The following is a 12,415-nucleotide window of genomic DNA, read 5'->3' as shown; positions in this document are numbered from 1 at the left end:
CCTCGCTTTTTTTTTTTTGTTTTTTGCTGAGGCTGGCTTTGAGCTCACAAACCTCCTGCCTCAGCCTCCCTGGCTGCTGGCATGTGCCATCACGCCTGGCTTGAATGGATATTATCATGCCTAGAACATACAGCCTGACTTATTCCCTTCCCTTAAGATCATGTGTGTTCATTTTTTATCTCCTGGGTCACAGAAATGAAAGGAACAGTGCTAATCACCTAATCCCTAAGAAAGGATTTGTTATATGTAACTGAAAAGACCCTTGTTCCAGCAGGGATACCATGCACATACATCAGAGGAAAGTCCCAACTCATGGCAGCTTCAGCAGTCTATTACCCTCTTTATATAAGATCTTGCTCTCTTTGCTTAACCATTAATGGTCAGAAGCTCATCACAAACCAAGTGGACTCAGAAGCTGGGGAGCTAATAATGAAGGAAAAATACCTCTAATATCACAAACTAACAAGTATTGTTATAATAGTCAAGTGTACACTTTCTGCAGAACTATCAAATAACATTCTTCTAAAAAACCTCTGTTTATTCATTGGTTAATCTAAGCATATAAAATCATCACTCCATCAAATGTGAGCCAAGGAGGAGACAGAGTAATAAGGACAGTACCTAACTATACCACAGGCATCTGAAAGGGCCTAGAATTATCAGTTGCCATTTGCAACATTGGTTGGCCTCTGAAATAGGCTTGGAAGAAGACATGAGCTGAGATGTCTCCTGAGCATGTCTCTATCCTGAAAACCTGGCTCATTTGCCACACACAGGCCCACTCTTAAAAGGCTGTTTTATGAGCTGGGTGTGGTGGTGCATGCCTGCAATCCCACCAGCTCAGGACACTGAAGCAGGAAAATCCCAAGTTCACAGCAAGCCTCAGCAATTTAGTGAGACCCTGTCTCAAAAGAAAAACAAACAAACAAACAAAAAAGGTGGGCACGGTGGCACACACTTGTAATCCCAGTGGTTCTGGAGGCTGAGGCAGGAGGATCACGAGTTCAAAGCCAGCCTCAGCAAAAGTGAGGTGCTAAGCAACTTGGTGAGACCCTGTCTCTAAATCAAATACAAAATAGGGTTGGAGATATGGCTTAGTGGTCAAGTGCCCCTGAATTAAATCCCCAGCACCCCCCCGCCCTGCCACACACACACAAAAGGGCTGGGAATGTAGCTCAGTGGTAAAGTGCCCCTGGACTCAATCCCCAGCACACACACACACACACACACACACAAAGGCTCTATTATCAACTAATGATAGGACATGCCAGGTGTGCATGTGTGTGCATACACATGTGATTTAAATGCTGAGTATTTGAAACAGGCCTTGACAACCTCTGTCCTATCAGAGTGATAGTGTATAGCTCTGTGTGCAGCCAGGAGACAGAGCTTTCAGAGTGACTGACATGCTGGTGGAGGCTGAGACATTTTGTTCTTTCTTGCACACACAAAATTTCTTAGTTTCAAAGGTTCAGCAGATAAGGTAAAAACTTTTTTTTTTCTTTTGTACTGGCAATTGAACTCAGGGGCACTCAACCACTGAGCCACATCACCAGCCCTATTTTGTATTTAATTTAGAGACAGGGTCTCAATGAGTTGCCTAGTGCCTCACTTTTGAGGCTGAGTTGAACTCATGATTCTCCTGCCTCAGCCTCCCAAGCTGCTGGGATTACAGGCATGCGCCACCACACCCAGCACAAGGTGACTTTTTTAAAAACAAAAAATATTGCAATATTTTCTATTATCAGAGTTGTTAATACCACTGCTATGTGGTATCAAGAACCATTTTAGTGGAAAAAGAAAGGGTGAGAACATGGTGAAATTTAAAATGAGGAAAATTTTTGAACTATTTTTTATTAATTTCAGGAAGATTGGAAAGTGAACAGAATTCCTCTAAATGTTTTACAGGATGATTTCAGTCATCAAAAGAGTCAACAGAAGGCATAGAAAAGTGGATAAATCAATTGTCCTACTTTTAAAATCTAAAGAACATCTAAAGGTATAACTGAGAGCAAATTAAAGAGAAATGAATGAAGAAATGAGTCAGTAAGTTTTCGTTGAGAGTAAATTAAGCTCTTTGGGATGTCCCTTATCTTCCCCAGCCTACTTACAAATTATTGCCATGGTGCTCCTGAGCCAGAGAGTCTCTTGTTATTCCTAAGCCAAAAGTAAAAATGATGGATCTAACACCCTTATTAATTCATTAGTTAACTCTGCATTATTTCATCAAGTGTACCAAGGAATCATTGCCAGTCACCCAGTTTTGTTTTTCTCTCTAATGTATGGGAGCTGCTCCACATAGGTGCTGCTCTTCATTCATTCTCCAACTCAACTTTCCAAGAGAGGTGGTATTCCAGGGCCAGGAGATCAAACTTCCAAGGTTGTTGACAACAGATCTTACAATGAAACCAAATATGTTTTCCTGAAAATATTGATGAAATAAATTGTTTTCATGGAAGGCTGTTTACACTGATAGATGGTCAAATAAAAGAAGCAAAATAAATATGGTTGATTCTGGCATTACTGCCTTCAACTTTTTTATTATTTTTAATTCTTTTCTATAAAATCTATAGGTATGGATGAGTGCCAAACCTGCATTTATTTTTTTATACCTCCTGGAATTACAGTTGTTATTTTTATACACTAATTCTTAAAGGAAAATACATTTTTTATGAAGATGTAGTGCTTCAAATTAATAATATGTTTTGTACTTTCTAAATATTTTAAACTTTAATGAACAGGGATGCATGTTTAATGAGATATAGGGATTAATTGAAACCTTCTTAAAACAAACACAAATTTCATATATCCTTGCCTAACTAAATTATCTTTAGTCTAGTTTACTTAACTTCCTTTGATTAATCTGGATTTTGTCATGCTTTGGGATATAATTATTTATGTTTCTGCTATAATATATATCTGCATATATTGAGGAAGAAAGTCATTTCACTCTATTTTTAGGTTCTAACCTCAGAATTGGAGCTAAAACAATAACTAAAATCCTTTATTTCCATTTGTTTTCTTTTGGTTTCCTCTTTAACCTCAGGGATAACTGAGTACTGTCCCAAATTCAATTTCATTGGGGATTTAGTTATTGAGGTTTTAAAATCACTCTTAATCTTTTTTTCCTATTTCAATTGGAAGTCAGATTTTTAATAAAATATGTTTAAGTTGCTTACTAAACCCAAGAAATGAGTGTCTTCTAAGTTCCAGAAAGTATTATTTAAACAAAATTCTAAATTAGATTTCCTTCGATGTGAATTTATCTGATGATTGAATGCTATAATCATCTGCAGACTTTCTTCTAACTTTGACTCATTGTTCAGGCAATGAATATTTATCAAGTGTCTACACCTGTCAGACAATGTGTGAGATACTGGGGGACACCTAGATGACAAATCACAATCTCTGCCCTCAATGTACTTAAAAGGTAGTGAGGCACCAGACAGGAATTCTTTTCAGCATCAATGACTGATAGAATCAAGGCTAGATTTCAAGTTCATTATTCTCAGACAATAAAAAAAGTAAAATTTTTAGTAAGGCTTCCTGGAAAAATAAAGCTTGCCTCTGGCTTCTAAAGCTTCCAAGAAGCTTCAACATAGGATGGTTCTGTATCAGTGGTCTCAGACACTCACATGTCTGAAATCACTGGAGGGCTCCTTAAAACACAGATTGCTAGGTCCCACTCCAGAGGTTCTGATTCAGTAGGTCTAGAAGGTGGGGGTGGGGCTAGATTTGTATTTCTAGCAAGTCCACAAGTGAAGCAGATGTTGCTGGTTTGGGAATTATACTTTGAGAACCACTAGTCTAGTTATCTTGTTGCTTAATAAACACTCCTTCCAATTGCAACGGTGAGGTCAATAATGATGATGGAAATGGATCTCATTTAGTGCCTTCTTGTGGAATGTCAGATAAATTGCCCATTGCATCCCTCATTAGCTTCAGCCTTCACAACAATCTAATGAATAGATGTGATTACACCTTCATTCTACATGTGAGGACATCTTGACCACGATCTGTGCAGATGAGATGAACTGGGTTTAAAAGAGGTGGCTGCAACATTAAGCTAAGAAAGCAGCGAAAAACCACACAACACAGAGAGCACTTTTTAAACCGAGGGCAGGATGGCTCTGCGACCTTAAGGGTCAGCTTCACTCTGGAAAGAGAGAGTGAGCACCAGGAATCCTTTTATAGGGAAATTAACAAAGGAGTTTCCATAGAATGTTCTTCAAATAAGGCAGGGGGTGGGCTGACATAGCCCCACTGTGTAACGCCCAAGTCCAGAGCTATGAGAAAGCAGACTTCTTTGCCGAGTGAAGGTAGGGACCACCTGCATCATGCAGCTCAAACAGTGTGCAGTACCAGACCAACATCCGCTTGGCTCAAGGCTGAGAAAGGATGCTTAATATAGCTCATGGGTGGCCCCCACAAAGGACATGGACGTGAGGAAAGGTGGATTAAATTGCTCAAGGACAGATTAGAAAGGGACAAAGATCAGGGTTTGAACTTAAATCGTGTATACTCCCACCATCTTACTCTCCTGCCGTCCTGTGATGACCAGCACACCTGGGCAGTGAAGGGACAGTGCAATCAGCACCTTCTGGGAGACACCCACAGCATGTGCTTGACCTGTCTTCCCCTGCTCCCACACCTTCGGGATTCTGCATAGAAGGATCTTTAGTTTCTTGTGGCAGAGTTTTCCTTAGTAGTCTATTCTGATGGTTAACAGACTTTTGTAATAAGAAATTCTCTGTTTCGTTGGATAGAAAGCTTTCCTTTTACAGATTTTAAAGCCATTAAAATTGTCAAGAAGTAGATAACCATAGCACAGTACACTCAGTTGAGCTGATCACGGCTCTAGATGAAAGAGGACTTGACAATGAGGGCTGGAACAAGGTCTGATGTTTTTTTCCAGGAGGTCATATACCCCCTAGTCCTCATCCACTTATAGCCCTTTTTAAAGGTGTCTGCGAAATTAGCTTGAGCTTTCCTGACTTGTCTCAGTTAAAGTTATTTTTGCATATCTTCTGACATAAAAATAGCAATTATCCAGGATATTAATTAATAGTTCTCTCAAGAGAGTTCAATGATTTTCCTTCCCTACAGGGTGAGGAAAATCAAAGAATGTGCTGGTGGTGGTCCATCATCCCAGCATCCTGGGAAAGCCATCATGCTGCCTGGTTAGACAACATTGTCTTTGGTGCAGAATTGCTTTCATCTCCTGAGCCTGCACCAGAGACTGCTCCCACCCACAAAAGTGGGAGGTCCTTTTCAGGTGGGAGTTCAGAGGCCCAACCTGTTATTGAATTTGATGACTCTGCTCTCCTCTTTCCTTCTCCCCACTCCCAGCACTGGGGATTGAGCCAGCCGATGACCTTACATATCTAGGCAAATGCTCTACCACTGAGGTACGTCCCCAACCCTTTTTACTTTATTTTGAGAAAGGCTAGGTTGATCAACACTGGTCTCGAACTTTCAATCCTCCTGCCTCAGTGTCCTAAGTAGCTGGGATTACAAGCATGTACCACCACACCTGGTTTCCTTCATTTTGTTAATCCTAAAATTAACTAAAATCACTAAATCCTAACCCATGGTGCAAGGAAGTGTATTATTTACTTTTCCCCATGATTGATGAGTAAATAGAACAGTTTCTTGTATTCCTCATCTCTACAGTGCTGTTTATATGTTTTAGTTGTCTTTAAAGGAAATCGAGGTGCCTCAGCTCTGACTGATTATTTGCTAGGTGTCAAACTTACTAGTATGGCAATATGTAAATCAATGGATGTGTAACTGATGTGATTCTGCAATCTGTATACGGGGTAAAAATGGGAGTTCATAACCCACTTGAATCAAAGTGTGAAATATGATATATCAAGAACTATGTAATGTTTTGAACAACCAACAATAAAAATTTTAAAAATAAATAAATAAATAAATAAAATAAAAGTTAACTCTCCTCCAAGAGGACTATTTGACCAAGCTACTGGCCAAAGTACTACTTTATTAAGTAGCAGTCTATGTGATACTTTTTAAAGCTTTAGGGAGCTTTATCCTCTTCTTCCTCCTTCTCTTCCTCCTCATCATCAAAAAAATAAAGCACAGGTATAGAAAACAACACAGAACAACTATAGGACACAATGAATTATTTTAATGTGAGCATTTTTGAAATATAGTGCAGTCAAGGAATAGAACTTTTTCACCCATTCCATGTGCCCCATTCCAATCACAATTCCCTTCTTCTCAACAAAAGAAACCAGGTCCTGACTTTATCACAATGACTTTAGTGCCTGCTTACAGTGTTACTCTATGTGCATCATTAACACTATTATAGTTTAGTCTTACATTTAAAATTTATTGTGCCTTTTCAGTTTCTCTGTCTCTGTTTCTCTCTCTCTCTCTCTCTCTCTCTCTCTCTCTGATGGTTCTGGGGATTGAACCCAGGGCCTTACATATGGTAGCAAGTGCTCCATCACTGAGCTACACCCTCAGCCCCACGTTTCTTTTACTTTATAGATTTTCTCTCCATCCCTTTCTTTTCTTTAAACTTTATGTAAAAGAATCCAGGCCATTGGCCTTCAGAATTTCTCAAAGTCTGGGTTTTGCTGATTGCAGTCTCTTGGTGCAGTACAGCATGTTCCCTGTCCTCTGTATTTCCTGACTGATGCAAACAGTGCATCAGACCCATGATTACTCCCTTTGCAAGACTCTAGGTGGTATTTGTCAAGATCATAGGAGGCACGTGAACATGCGGTTCTCTCTCTTTTTATGACAGTAACAGCTTTGATGTTTAATGTCTATATCTATGAATTCATTGGGGTTGCAAATGGTACTATTCTGTCACTTCTTTCCCACTTATTAGCTGGAACATATTTATAAAGAGATACTTAATTTACTACTGATTTATTGATGGAGTGGTTCATGTAGAAAAAGAAGGGTAAATGCTTGATTCTTTCCCTTTACTTACTAATTCTTAAGATAATAAACTAGTCCTCTCTGATACTCAAAGATGACCAATTCCTTTTTTGAAAACTCATTTAAGAATTCATGGATTTAAATGTGTTTAATAGGCTTCAAAACTTTGTATTTATTATCATCACTGTAGCTTAAACTGTTAATATCTATGACTAGCAGAAACCCTCTTCAAAGTGACTCCTAAGTCCTTTAGACATGACCTGAGTGTTGTTCATAGCTTCCTTGCTGTTTTATGACAAGATGTCCTAGACTTGTCTTGTGTACTTCCTGTGCCACTCCTGGAATCTACCATGTATATAATTTGTATTTTCATGAGAATTTGTATTTTAATACCACATCGATATAGGGATGCTCTTTGTTACTAGATTAGTGTTTATTTCTAAACCTCTTCCATGAACAGAGCTGTGAAATGTTTATGTGTGTAGACACATACATGCACACATGCATATATTTTGAATCTACTCTTTCTGCCCCATTTTTCAATAGCTATACTTTATGTATACTGTTGCCAAGCCCTCACGGAGTCTTAGTTCACAGGTCAAGTGTGTTTTTAATGCCCACGTAATCCTCATGTCAGTGTCACCCTAAAACAGTCTGTTCCTTATTTATTCCTCAGGAGAGCTCTTGAGTCTGTTGATAAATATGTCTATTCCTTATAATGCTAAATGAAGTTAGCCAATCCCAAAAAACCAAATGCCGAATGTTTTCTCTGATTTAAGGATGCTGATTCATAATGTGGTGGGGGGGGGCATGGGAGGTTTAGATGAACTCTAGATAGGGTAAAGGGGAGGGAGGGGAAAAGGAGGGGGCATAGGGGTACGAAAGACAGTGGAATGAAATGGACATCATTACCTTAAATACATGTATGAAGACACAAATGGTGTGACTCTGTGTACAACCAGAAATATGAAAAATTGTGCTCTATATGTATAATATGACTTGTAATGTATTCTGCTGTCATATATAACAAATTTTTAAAAATGTGTATTCTTTTTATATCTGAAAGTGAGTTTTGCTGGATTTAAAATTATTGGCTCATTCTTTCTTTGCGTATCTTAAATATATTACTTCATTTCCTTCTGGCAGAAAGCAACTGTGGAAAAAAACTAACAACTATCTAATTTATTCTATTCTAAGTCTCTTGTTCTTTTTCTTAGGTGCCCCTCTATTGTCTTCCCCTCCCCTCCCTTCCTGATTTTGTTTGTTTGCTAACAGCATAGTTTTTTTACTACAGTGAGGTTTGGTATTAATCATTCTGGGTTGATAAGTTCAGGTACATGGTGTATTTGTTTTTCAATATGTAGTTTCAAATCTTTTTGTTTTAAAATTTAGAAAAATATTTTGTGAATTATAGTTTTTAGAATTTGTTCTATTCCCCCACTTTGGTGGCTTTTTTTCTACAAATGATGCTTGTTATCAATTTATTCAAACTCCTTTGTGTATTTTAATCTTTCTCAATTTCTCTTGAATTCTTTTTATTTATTTTTATAGTTTTAAAATGCTTTTCTTTTGCACATTTTGTTTCAGTTAAGGCATTATTTATTGTATATATTTACTCTTATGTTCCTTCTAGTTCATTCATCATTCCTGAAATATTTGCTTTTCTGGTTTTTTTCTTTTGCATTCTGAATTTTTCTAATTTTGATTTTTTTTTAATTTTCTTTTTTTTTTTAGTTATAGATGGACACAACACCTTTATTTTATTTGTTTATTTGTATGTGGTGCTGAGGATAGAACCCAGTGTCTCACAAATGCTAGGCAAGTGCTCTACCAATGAGCCACAACCCCGGCCCTTGATTTGCTTTTCTTTTTCATATTTTCTAAATGTCTTTTAACTCATTTTGAAGGATTAGTTAACATTTGTTCTTTTGAGGCATACCTTCCTAACATACTTTCTTTGCCTATGGAATGCTATTCAAGTCCTTATTTTCCTTTTCCTTATAACTTATGATAAATACTATTATTTGATATTTAGTTTGATACAATTCTACAGCTCATTTTTAGCAAAATTAGCTTTTCTGAACTTCAGAATGCTTCTCTTACTTCACTGAGCTCCCTCTTTTGTTGTTTTTGTGTAGTATTCAAATATATGGGCAGTTGCTTTCTGAGCTACCTTGGCCTGTTTCCCTCCCCCACTTTGTTCTGAACTTTGTTTCCTCTGTCTTTGTTCTGCTGCATTTTTTTTTTAAATATTTATTTATTTTAGTTCTCGGCGGACACAACATCTTGGTTTGTATGTGGTGCTGAGGATCGAACCCGGGCCGCACGCATGCCAGGCGAGCGCGCTACCGCTTGAGCCACATCCCCAGCCCCATGTTCTGCTGCATTTTGATTGTGCTCTGAGCAGCTTCTTCCCAGCAGGGCCCTGTCCTAGAAGGGAGTGCTGATGAGTGGGATTTGGGAGTACACCGGGACCTTTCCAGTTCTTCTTACTGCAGGCCCTTTGCTCTGCTCACTTGCTACTTGAGAGCACGACACCTCCAGTTTAAACTGCTGTTCTCGAGTCAGTCCTTCATATTTTCCAGTGAGTACCTGCCGACTGTGTTGCACACTTTTTGTTCTCAGGTTCATAAATCAGAGTCCCCACTGTTTTCTCTCCCTCCTGTACTGATGGACTACCATACAGGTCTTGTGTGTATTAGTGTCTGTTTCCCCTCACTTATAATTAGGGGAATTTGTCTAATTTTGTTAGAAAAGATGTTCATTTGCTTTTCTTTTTGCTGTCTTGTTCTGTTTTTATGTTTGTGTTTGGAGAGATTGAAAAACTACACTTGCCACTACTGCTGTCTTCTCAGAGTCTTCCTCTAGAAGGCGCTCTTAAGAAATGTCCCCTGCACCCCATTTCCTTCTCACTTAGAGCAGGGAGAATTAATTTAGCCTTTGTGGTGGAGACCTTTGAAAAGAGTTTGTTAGGATTTTTGTTTGTGCATTTTTGCTTTGTTTTATGGTGGAGATTGAACCCCATGCCTCAGCCATGCTAAGCATGTGCTCTGCCCTTCTGTTACAAACCCAGCATCTGAGGTGTTTTTGAGGGAGAACTCTCTCTCTTCCCTGTGGTCTGCTCAAGACCCGTTCCCCCTCCCTTATTCCCCCAGGCAGCCTTTAGCAGGATGGAAGGGAACAGACCTGCCTTCGAGTTTAGCAATAAGAATGAATATGTGATTTCCCTTTTCTCACCGGGTTCGATCCTCAGCACCACATACAAACAAAGATGTTGTGTCTGCCGAAAACGAAAAAATAAATATTAAAAAAAAAAAGAATGAATATGTGGTACATTACTCTCCATAGAACTGAACCAAAGGGTGAATGAGAGCACAAAGTTTCAGAAGCAAAAGCTGTTTCTGCCCCCACCTAGAGCTTAAATTGTTTATTCTTTAATGGGAGGAAATCATTTAAAGTGTCACTTTTCTGAGTATACAATAGTACACTCCAGGCAAAGGCAAGACATCACTGGAGAAAACCGGCACTATGATCCGAGGAACATTTGTAATGCTTATACCATTCCATGGGGAAAATTGAAGAGGTCTGGATTAACCCTTTTATAAAGACCAGTCTCAAAAGTATAAAAATACATAAGATTCCCCCCCAAGATGGCTTCCCTCCCTGCTCCTGCCTCAGGAGGAAGGCAGCCAGCACTCCTTCCTCCCTGCCTGCCGGTGTGGTGTTTTCCCCAGGTCAGTGAAGGACTGTCAAGTCAACAGGCTCTGCAGTTTTTCTGTGCAGGTGGTGGACATCCTTGAAAATCCTAGCACTGTCCAGTTTGGGGCCCCTGCTGACAGCTAGGGCTCCATTTGAGTTTGGACCAGGCCCGAAGGCCCCCTTTGATTGGCATTGCCTTTATTAGCTGGAAGCCTTCAAACAATCAACCCTTCTACTGCATGCCAGCATTTGGTGTTTGGCCTGCAAGTGTCTCTTGGTGACCTTTATTTGCATTGGCCTGCAGATAATAGTCAGTTTCCTTAGTGAGGAGGAGGCGGGAGGAGGTAAAGGGCACATGTGAAGCCTAAGTATTAACTGTGAGGACTTAAGTATAGGATGTGCGGCCTGCTCTGGCAACCTCAGTTCCGCTGCGCTTTATGAAAGGGACAATGACTGTATCATTAACCACCCTAGCCAAGCACCACCACAGGGCACTTACAAATTCAAAGATTTTAGAGATTAAACAGCCAGCGTCCTTCAGGAGATCCCCCAATAGGAGGCCACACCTGTTAACTATGAGAGGGGTCAGATTTTGCCATGTAGGAGATTGCCAGTGGACAGCCTGCAGAGGAGTTTTGTTTGGATTTCATAGTTAGAAACAATTTCCTAACTTAGTTGCCAACATTTAAATATCAGGAGGCTTTATGCTTTTGATTTAAAAAAAAAAAAAAGGCAATTTCTGGCTTCCCTTGAGAAACCAAAGACCTGGCAACAGTGGGTTAGAGCTGAGTGGTAGCTCTCCCCTAATCTAGAGAACTGTGCTCCTCGTTGCCATAATCTCCCCTCTCTCCTCTCCCATGTTTTTTTTTTTTAACCCCTCTATACTGGACACGGACTCCAGTATCACTTTTGCTCTTCCCCTGGATTATTTCCACCTCATACAACCCTACTGTTATTTGCCCCTTCCTAAAAGAAAGTCAACCTTTTTCTGACTTTACTTCCCCTGCCAGCTGTTCCTTCCCATTTGCTTTCTCTTCTTTGAAACAAGAAATCCTCAAAAGAGTTGCTCATGGTGTCTCCATTCCTCTGCTCTCATTCTCCCTAACTTAAACTGAAGTCAAGCTTGGCCCCCATGACGCCACCCCAATGTGCTGTGACATGTTTCATAGTGTGACACCACGTCGCATTTTTCCTCAGAGTGCACCAGTGACACAGTGTCCCCTCCCTCCCTTTGGTGCAGTGCTGTTCTTCACTGGCCTGACCTTTAGGTTCCTCATTCCAGAGCTTTCCCTTCTCTCTAGCCTGGTAGCTTAGAGATCCTCCGGTCTCTGCCCCTTGTCCTCACCTCTCCCCTTCACACCCTTTGTGATCATCTTCAGACTTATGGCTTTACAAAACCTGCTGAGTTCCAAGCACACATCTCCAGCTCAGGCCATAGATTCAGCTGCCCACCTGACACTTCCTTTTGATGTCTAATTGGCCTCTCAGATCTGACACATCCAAAGTGAACTTTATTCTTTCCCCCTTTGCCAGCTCGCTTCCATGTGTTTCCCCATAGCCACTCTCCACCTCCCCTCCTCTCCCTCACTCTCCCCGCTGGGAGATCAGTGTAGATCCCAGCAGGAAATGGGGGAGACAGGAGTGTGAGGTCAGGGTGTTTATTCCCTAGGGTGGTCCCAGGGCTGGCTGTGCCCTTCTCTTGGAGGTAGATCAACACAGCATCTCCATATGATTCTTTTCTGGGTCTGGTAATGCCCCGTAAGGCTGAGACCTGGTCACTGCCCTGCTGTTTGCTAACCTTGGG

Source organism: Marmota marmota, unplaced genomic scaffold (assembly GCF_001458135.2).
Source record: "Marmota marmota marmota unplaced genomic scaffold, marMar, whole genome shotgun sequence".
In the NCBI taxonomy this organism is placed as follows: Eukaryota; Metazoa; Chordata; class Mammalia; order Rodentia; family Sciuridae; genus Marmota; species Marmota marmota.
Note: the sequence above shows the minus strand (reverse complement) of the source record.